This window comes from Ictidomys tridecemlineatus, chromosome 9 (assembly GCF_052094955.1).
Source record: "Ictidomys tridecemlineatus isolate mIctTri1 chromosome 9, mIctTri1.hap1, whole genome shotgun sequence".
Lineage (NCBI taxonomy): Eukaryota > Metazoa > Chordata > Mammalia > Rodentia > Sciuridae > Ictidomys > Ictidomys tridecemlineatus.
Window position 1 is genome coordinate 44971506 of NC_135485.1, and position 9896 is coordinate 44981401.

The following is a 9896-nucleotide window of genomic DNA, read 5'->3' on the forward strand; positions in this document are numbered from 1 at the left end:
TCACTATCAGCGGTCTCCAGTGCTTATTCAGCTAGTCATGGACCTAAATGACCCTCACTCAGATTTCTCCTGCAAGATTTACAGAGAGGAAGTTGCTGAAATTCAGCTTCAAATTAAAAAGTCACTAAAAACAAAGAGTCCAAAATAAGAGATATGATCATTCTATGGATTGAATGTGATTCATATGCCCACTACCTCATGGTGAAATGTAATCTCTATTGTGAAGTATTAAAAGAGGATGGGAAAATCTCATTATGATTTTTAGAAAAGGAGTCTTCAAAAGATAATTAGAATTAGGTAAAGTCATTTTTTGTAGAACCCCCATGATTGACTCCTGGTGGCTTTATAAAAAGAGTAAATGACATTGTCTTCTTTGCATAACTATTCCAGTGCTCTCTAGAGCCTTCTCTCACTTGTATAAAAAGGTGATCCTTACAGAAAAACTCACTTCACTAGGCAAAAAAGAAGCAATCAATTGTCCCAAATAATAAGATCACTATAGTGGATGTTGAACAAACTGGTATGGCATACCATTATGGGATAGTGTTTGGCTAAGAATTTGTCATGTTGGACATTTTGGAAAATAAAGAAGGAATAATAGACATGCAACATGACACCTAAAACTGTGACAGATAAATTACTCTGTAACTGCCAATTCCAAGGTTGTGGTGGTAACTTCAAGAATCCATCAGCAAGGGGAGAAGGGTTGTTTTAATCTCATACAGAAAGATGTTAATATCTTCAATTCATTATTCCTCAAATCATCAATTATAATCTTATCATAATGTGGCTTCCAACTCGGTAGACATTATTACATATTTTACCCAGAAACTAAGTGGATTATCCAAAAGTTTTGGAAGTGGATGCAATCTGAATTCATCTAGATTTCAATGCCTAATGGCTAGAAAGCTTGACCTCCATCCCAGAAGATGCCATAGATAGATTTTCAAGTGGAAATGGAATAGGAAAAAATGTGGCAGGTGTATCCAGAAACTGTTTACAGAGACTGTATCCTGAAATGGGAACAGATAGTGAAAATTGGAAGAAAGTATATAAGATGGAGCTTTAAAGTGGGTTTTAGTGGATTAAATGTGGCTGATCTTATGGAATACATGTTGAAAGACCTATTCAGGATTCATCCAGGGTCAACAATGGTGGAGAGGACATATGGTGTTGAGAATGAAGTCTGAGTATTTCATGTATTCATAATGCCTACAGATTAATCTGCATTCAACCTGAAGCAGAAGGATTAAAGGATGACGAGGTTGTTCAATTCAGTGAAAGTGCAGACACCCTTTGCAACATCCAGAAGGACCTAAAAGACCCACAACTACTGAGTTTTAGGCTGAAGAAATTTTAAAACTACAATGTGATTAACCCTACATAGTTAGCTTCCATCAATATATGCAGAATGCAGTTTGTTTTTACCTTAATTAATATGTGAATTTGGACTCACAAAATCAAAACCCAATCTTGTTTCAATACTTGAAATATGAGCCAATGAACAAATAAAATTAACTGTTGTAGGAAGGAAAGAAAAAGAAGAGGAGGAGAAAGAGGAAAGGGAGGAGGAGGAGGAGGAAAGGAAGGAGGAAGAGGGAGGAGGAGGAGGAAGGAAAGGAGGAGGAGGAGGTGGAGGAGGAGGAAGAGGAGATTGAGGAGGAGAAGAAAGTAGAGAGACCAGAGGGACACTCATACATACGAATTTCCCTGTCTTGTGCCATGTGATGTCTGTTGCCACCATAGGAGTCTGCCATCAAAAAAGCCATCACCTGGTGTTGTCTCTTGATTTTGCACCTTCAGAAACACAAGCCAAAATAAACCTTCTTTTCTTTTTTTTTAACAACTCACCCAGTGCAGGGGATGGCATTATTGGCAAGAATAAATGAACTATATAAGCACTAATGACAATAGTGTCCATACTGCCAAATAGCTGGGGGTAGCTACGGATATTCTGTTTATTGCTTCAGATCTTGTTGTATGTATGAAAAATATCATTAAGATCTGTGGGTACTGTATGTATAGAGTTCATTCTGTTGGTGTGTTAAAGTTATTTTTACTTTCTCCAACTCTCCTTCCTTTTTCTTTTAATTAGAGCTTTACGGTTATACATTCTGCCTTCCTCAAATCTACTAGACTTCCTTTTCTTCATCTATTAATTTTTATTTGATTGTTTTTTTATTTTATCACACCCTTCCCTCCTCCTTTTCTTTATTTTACTCTAGCTTCTGCATATGTGAGAAAACATTTGACTTTTGAGTGTCTGAGTTTGGGAAATTTAAATTAGCATGATACTCTCCATTTCCATCCATTTACCAGAAAATATCATGATTTCATTTTTTTAAATCAGTGGGTAAACTCCATTGTGTGTGTGTTTGTGTATATGTGTGTTTGTGTATATGTGTGTTTGTGTATATGTGTGTTTGTGTATATGTGTGTTTGTGTGTGTATGTGTGTGTGTGTGTGTGTGTGTGTGTATATATATATATATATATACATACATATATATCACAATTTCTTAACCCATTCATCTACTGATGGGCTTCTGGGTCAACTCCATAATTTAGTTTTTGCAAATTGTGCTGCTATAAACATTGATGTGGGTATATCACTGTAGTATGCTGATTTTAGCTATTTGGAGAAAATACCAAGAAGTTGGACAGCTGGGTCATAAGATGTTTTCATCCCTATTTTTTTGGGAAATCTCTACTTTCCAGAGTGGTTGTACTAATCTGCAGTCCCACCAACAATGTACAGAGTATCTTTTTCCCTACAACCTCATCAGCATTTATTGCTGATCATATTCTTGAACATTGCCATTGTAACTGGAGTGAGATGAAATCCTAGTGTAGTTTTGATTTAGATTTCCCTAATTGCTAGAGATGTTGAACATATTTTTCATATATTTGTTGGCCATTTGTGTTTCTTCTTTTGAGACATCTCTGCTTCTTTAGTGACACCATGTTGGTAGCTAGAAATTGGCCACGGTGCAGTGCCAGTATTTCCAGAGAAATTTCTAAAGCAACATACCGGGGTCCTCTTTTTCTTTTTCTTTCATAATATCAATTGTTAATTTAATGGCACTAGTGGGAAACATAATTTTTTTATTATATATTCAAATTCATGTTTTTCACTTATGGATATAATGAATTGTAAAATTACAAAAAGTCACACTATTTTTCTCTCTCATATGGAGTCCAATCCAGTATTAGAATTCTTTACTTATTCTATTGCAGACAAGTATAAACTTTCATTTGATTTAGTTGTTTATCCAGTTTCTTTTTAAAGGACACATTCTGGGATATTTCAAGTCCAAGTATGTTATGAATAAAGCTTCTATAAACAGTTTTGTACACATTCTTTTGCAAATCTAAGGTATTTTCAAGCCATGAAATTGTTGAGTGATAGATATTTTAATTTCATAAGAATTGCTACCTATTTTCTAAAGTAGTTGTTTAAATTTATAGTCCCCAGAAATTGATGTGTTCAGGTTGCTCCATACTCTCACAACATTTATTATTGTCCAAATTTAATTTTAACAATCTAGAAAAATGGGAAGTCATATGTCATTGTGGTTTATTAAATAATATCCTCATGGCAGATAATGTTGAGAACTTTTATTACCTTGTTCTTTTCCAAATTTGTTTTGTTTCTTTGTTTTTGCATTCTCCTGTACACAGTAGTACCAGCTCATCCTCTAAAGAATAAATCATTTGTTCTAATTTTCACTTCACCTATAGCTAAATTTGGGGTGAATTTACACCTTAAATATTGAAACTTTCAAATGAGGATCTGGCATATCTCTCCATTTATTATTTTTAAATTTTTCTTTACGATGCACTGTAGTAGTGTGTAGTAGTACTATGCAGTGTAGCAATGTATACTTTCAATATTTCAAATGCAATTGTTTTTATAAATTGATTTTGTATCATAAAAAGATGCTAAATCCATTTTTTTTTTTGAGACAGAGTTCACCAAAGTGCGTCAGTTATCTCAAATTTACAATGTTGCCTCAGCCTCCTGAGTTGCTGGGATTATACACTTGCATCACTGCACCTAGTTTAAATCCAGTCTTCATGCTTTTCATTTCTTTATTTTGAAATTTTACTGGTAAGATCTTCAGAACATGGTGAAACCATACTTATCTTTATCATACAGAAAAATGCATTTCAAACTTCAATATTAAGACTGATATTAACTGTAGATTATTGTACATGTTTTACTTAATCACATGGAGGCCTTTGTATTATTTATTCCTAAGAGTTTTTATCAAACAGTATCAAATTTTATCAAACCCATTGTTTTTCTTTTTGTGTATATTGCAATATTCATTAATTTCTCTCCTTGACTTTATCAATGTGCTAATTCCTTAGATTATTATATCTTCAATGAGATATAATGAATTTTTGAGAATCTACAATATTAAGTGCACAATTCAATTAATTTAATCAAATGTATACAGACATTTAACAGCCACCATCATCATAATATAGAACATATCTTTGATCTCAAAAAAGTGATTTCAGGGCCAAGGGTGTAGCAGCACTTGCCAAGCCTGCATAGGGCTCTGGGTTTGAAACCCAGCACTGGGCAGGGTTTGTGTGGAGGGTAGCTATTTTGTGTTCCTTCCTCCCTAATTTAAGTCAAATCTCTGCCCTGATCTCAGGCTCTGATAATCACTGATCTGCTTTTTGCAATGATTATTTTCAAATTTTCTACATTTTTGTACATGTAGAAAATGTATAAAATGTACAAAACTATATACCATAGAGTTTCTTGTGTCTAAAGTCTTTCATTTTACATAATGCTTTTAAAGAAAGATTAGCCTTCCTTATTGAATTAAATTGGCACATTTGTCAAAAATTAATTAACCATATATGCACGCTATGCCTTTTTCCATTAATCTATGTTATCCTTAAATCAATGCTGAACAGGCTAAATAACAATCATTTTAGAAATAATCTTAAAATTATACAATGTTAATCCTCCAATTTGTTCTTTAAAAAGTCATTTTGGAAAGACCTTTTGCATTTTATATGACTTTTTTACATTTGTTTCACAATTTCTATAAGAAAGTTTTAATAGTTTGCTTTGAAAACATAAATAATTTTCAAAAAAGACATTAATGTTATTAATTATGATTTTCAACACACTGTACATTAGTAATATTGAGTCTTCTAATCCATGAACCTGAGATAGCTCTGTTACATTTTCATTAATTTCTCTTAACTTTGTTTTGTATTCTATATAGGAAATTCTCATAATTTATAAAATATTTTAAAATCCATATGTCTTTGAATATGTATGTAAAATTGCAACTATTTCTTGATAATTGACTTCCTTATACTGAAACTTACCTCTTTTTCTCTGCTAATGTTCCTTATCCTAAAATCTACTTGGAACAACATTAATGGGAACACCTTAGATTCCTTTTTATAACATTTTTCTACAATTTACTTTCATTTAAATTGTGACTTCAAATGTAAAGTGATTTCTTGTAAGCAGTAGTTCAAGTTTACTTTTGACAATTTTTACCTCTTAATTGGATTTATAAATTGTTTGCTTACAATGTAATTATTGTTATGATTGTATTTTAATTTACCAGTTTGATTTTTTCTTTCCTTCCCATTTGATATTTATTTCTTTTACTCTTTTTTTTGGCCTATTTTTAGATAAACTAAGTTAGATTTAAGTTTTTCCTTTATACTTCTACTAATGGTACCTCTTTTGTTTTGTTTTACTGATTTTGAGACACAGAGAGAGAGAGAGAGAGAGAGAGAGAGAGAGAGAGAGAGAGAGAAAGCAAATGAGCAAGCTTTGGAAGTAAACTATACTTTTGAGATTTATGGTATAAGAGACTTATAATATTATAATTCCATTTTATCATCTACCCTGTCACTTATATTTTCACACATTTTACTTCTATATGTTTAAAATACCTACAACATTTTATTGTATATTAGTCAATCTTTTAAAGAAACTAAAACTATATGAAGGTAGTTTTTGCATACACTTCAATGTTTACCTTTTCTAAAACTATGAATTTTTTTAGCTATATCAAATTTTCTTTTCTGATATTTTTACTTTTTACAGTGATCAACTTTCTATAACATTTTTTGAAATGTGTTTGAATTATCAGATTTCATTCATCTGAAACTGTATCTTTTGCCTTTATTTTTAAATATAATTTCCTTGGATATAAAATTTTAGTCAGTTTCATTTTTATTTCAGCACCTGAAAGACGTCATTCAATTGTTTTACAGCTTCTCTATTTGTTTATTATTATTATTGTTATTATTATTATTATTTTGGTTTTGTTTTGTGTGACAAGTCAAACATGTTTTTCCTGTTGTTCTTCATAGGCAGTATGTACTTCTTCCTCTACCTACTTTCAAGTGTTTCTCTAAATTTAATCTTCAAGATACAACATTTCTAACTAATTTACTAGTATTTATTCTAATTAAATTTGTCTGAGCTTCCTGAATCTTGTGGTTCTTCATATTTGTAAATTACTCACCCATTTAAAAAAAAATCTGGGTTTTTCTCTTTCCTCTTTTACTTAATTTCCACCTACATATATAATTGAGCGTTTCTTACAATCATATGAACTAAACAAGCCCAGTTCAATAGTTGTCAATATATTTTCTCTGTGCATCCACATTTAATCCAATGTAATTTGATAGCAGAACATATTTATATTTCATATTTATATTTTATGAAGAACATCCACAGATTATAATTTACATTATATATAGCATATAATAAATTTATAAAATACAATATAATTATACTAGGCAATGTTCGAGTTTACTGGTTCTCTTGCAGTATCCAGTCTGCATTGAATTGTAAATGTCTTATGTCAAATGATATTTTGTAAATTCAAATTTCCTGGATTTTGTTTAAGTTTGAGTATTTCCACCAATGTTATGCATTTACTTGCTTATCCTGCCTGCTTCTATTTTGTTATTTGAAATATTTATAATAACTGTTGGAATTCCTTTTCAATAAATTTCAACATCATGGTCACTTTGGGCTTACTTCCACTGTTCTCTCATGATTAAACTTAACAGCTTTTATTGAAGGTAAGGTAATTTTGATGAACTCTATTATGCACATCATGTATAATGCACTGTAGAAACTTTGGATTTTGTTCCTTCCTCCCAATAATGTTGGCCTTTGTTCTAACAGGAAATTAAACTACTAATTTATTATCTTGATTTTATGGCAGTTCTCCTTTAGTCTTTGTTAATGTGACGCTGTTTTGATTTTAGTGTAGGGTACAGCCTTCATCCTGGGCCAGATACAAGGAGGGTAAACATCACAGGCTACTTACAGTAAGCTTCTTGTTGACTAAAGTTCGGTAGGAGCAAAAAGAAAAGAATAAGGATCTAGATGGGAAGCTGCTGCTCCTTACACTGTCCTTCACCAACAAGGTCTAACCTTGTGTCAGCTAGTAAAGAAAACACATTTGCAAGGTCCAATTCCAGTATTATAATGTGGCACAAATAAGAATGGACTTTGTAATTGGCAAGGTTGTGTAATGTTTTCTTAATTATTATAAAATAGAAAGGAAATAAATCACAGTAATTCATTTTCAGTTGCTAGTCATCTGGCAGATCTAAACTTTTCTTATGTCTCATCATTCCCATAAGATTGTTGTTTTCCGTTTAAGGTCTATTTACCCGTATACCATCCCAAATCTTGAAATATAATTTGTCAGTTAATTGCAAAAATCTGGGTCATCTATATGAGTTTGTGAGAATCTACTTGAGATTCTGTGGACAACCTGAGGTTTTCATTGAGACCCTCTAAGTTGGCAGATCTTGAACTTATACTTCTTCTCATTAGCATCCCAGCAATAGCTTCCTAGAGAGTTCCCCCACAGGACCGTATCCTAGTGAGTCTGATTGATGCTCCAATGGATAGCCTTCCAGATATTCTCATCACCAACTTAGCAGACCGCTTCCTAGCACATGTCACCAGACTGGAACGGACTACCACCTAGAGAGTTTTCCTGCAATTCCAATGGGTACTTTCCTCCTCCCTTGCCTTGGTCGGAGGTACTTTAGCAGATTTTTCTATCATCCAGTGTACCACAGACACAGCCTTTCTATGAAGACCAATCTCAGACTACATACAGTGGACAGCATCTCTTCCCAATTTATTCCTTCCTTGAAGTACACTGCCTTAAACTTATATATGCTATTCCAATATTGACTTGACTCCCTCCTAGTAGTTAGTCCCATTTTATAATAACAATTCTTTTCAAATTACTTGTGTGGATTCTGTCCTTTTGATGAACCCTACCTCTTAAAACATCTTTAAGCAATCTCAGTGCGACATGAATTACAATTTTTGATTAAAAAAAATTAACTCAATTTAGGAATGTACAAAATAAGTTTGATGGCTAAAAGACTACAAATGGAATGATACCAATGAATATGAATTTAGTCAAAATGATAAAGTTAGGCAGACGTAGGCAAACATGTTCATCATGAAGCTCACATTCTTCAATACTAGGTTCTAAGAAGTACAGTGTGTGTCTTAATGGATAAGCTCCTACAGTGAAAAACTCACTTGAGTTTTATTATGCAATTGGGGGGGGAAAAAAACTCTACTGTCATAACACCACAATCTGGAAACAAATATTTCATATACAAATAAAACTGAAAATAATATGAGATTGTTTCACCAGAGATATAACAAAACTTTAAGTTAGTACTCTGTGGCAAGTGGACATATACGATTACTGGTATTTCTTTGTAACTCTTGAATCCATTACTCGGAGAATTTGTGTTTTCCTCACCATTCCCTTTACCAAAACAATGCTTTTTTTTTTTTTTTTTTTTTTTGTCTCTGCTTCTTCAGTTTCACGGCTACTCTTTCTGTCCACTAACTTGTGATGGTGTTTGTTTTTCACAGTCACAGGTGGAGACAGTGGGCCTGGAAAACTAGTAAGTACAGGGTTTTGTTTTCCCCTCAGGTATTTGAAGCAACTGATTCCTTTGCCGCTGCAGAGAGGTGCTGAAACTTGGGAGGGCCTCTGCTGTTTGCTCTTCTGAAAGCTTATTGACTGTTGGTTCTCCAGGAACCACCTGCTGCGGTGGGGGAATGTGATCTGGCTTCTGAAGTTTCTAGTGAGAAACTGTTCATTTTCTTAGTGATAAATTGTTTCCCTCCAAAATATTATTGAAAGATCATTGCTACTGGCTATTGCTCTTCAGAAAAGAGAACTTTCCTTTTAGCAGAGTATTGATTGTTGTAGATAAATAAGTTTATCATTAAAGGACTTCATAGAGGTGGCAAACTCTTATTTATTCAGAGTATCCTTGGACTATTATGACTGATGATCATATAAAGTCATTCTGTTCAGCTCGACAAGTATTTATGAAGCATCAAGTGTGTGTTTAGCATCATGTTAGAGAGGAAGAGTTCATAATTTTTTTTTTTAATGTTGAGGCTCTGGAGTCAAACTTGCTATATTTGAAATTTAACACTTCTATATAATACATGCATAAAAGTTCAGCAAGCCTTTCTAAGTCCCCAGTTTTTTTATCTGTAAGTGGAGTGTTAATATATCAACTTCATAGGAGGAATTATATAATTAGTATTTCAACGATTTTTTTAAATGTTAGAGAGTTGTGCAAAATTTTTTTCTGACCTCAAGAAGCTTGAATGAAACAACAAATGAACAATAAAATGAAATATTTAACAAATACTTAGGCCCCATAGAATGAATTTAATACATTATAACACTAATAATAACTATTATGAACTGCTAGCAGGTGTAATTTCCTATCCTCCTAATGTTGTTTTATTCTCTTTATAACAGCAAAATAAGACTGTACTTCCTTATCTCCTAGAAGAGAAATATGAGCATATTTTAGCCAACCAAA

At 32.7% G+C, this 9896-nt stretch overlaps 1 pseudogene; it reads left to right on the plus strand.

Moving 5' to 3' along the window:
- The first annotated feature begins 564 nt into the window (after positions 1 to 564).
- LOC110597303 (L-lactate dehydrogenase B chain-like) lies at positions 565 to 1360 on the plus strand (annotated as a pseudogene).
- Positions 1361 to 9896: the final 8536 nt, after the last annotated feature.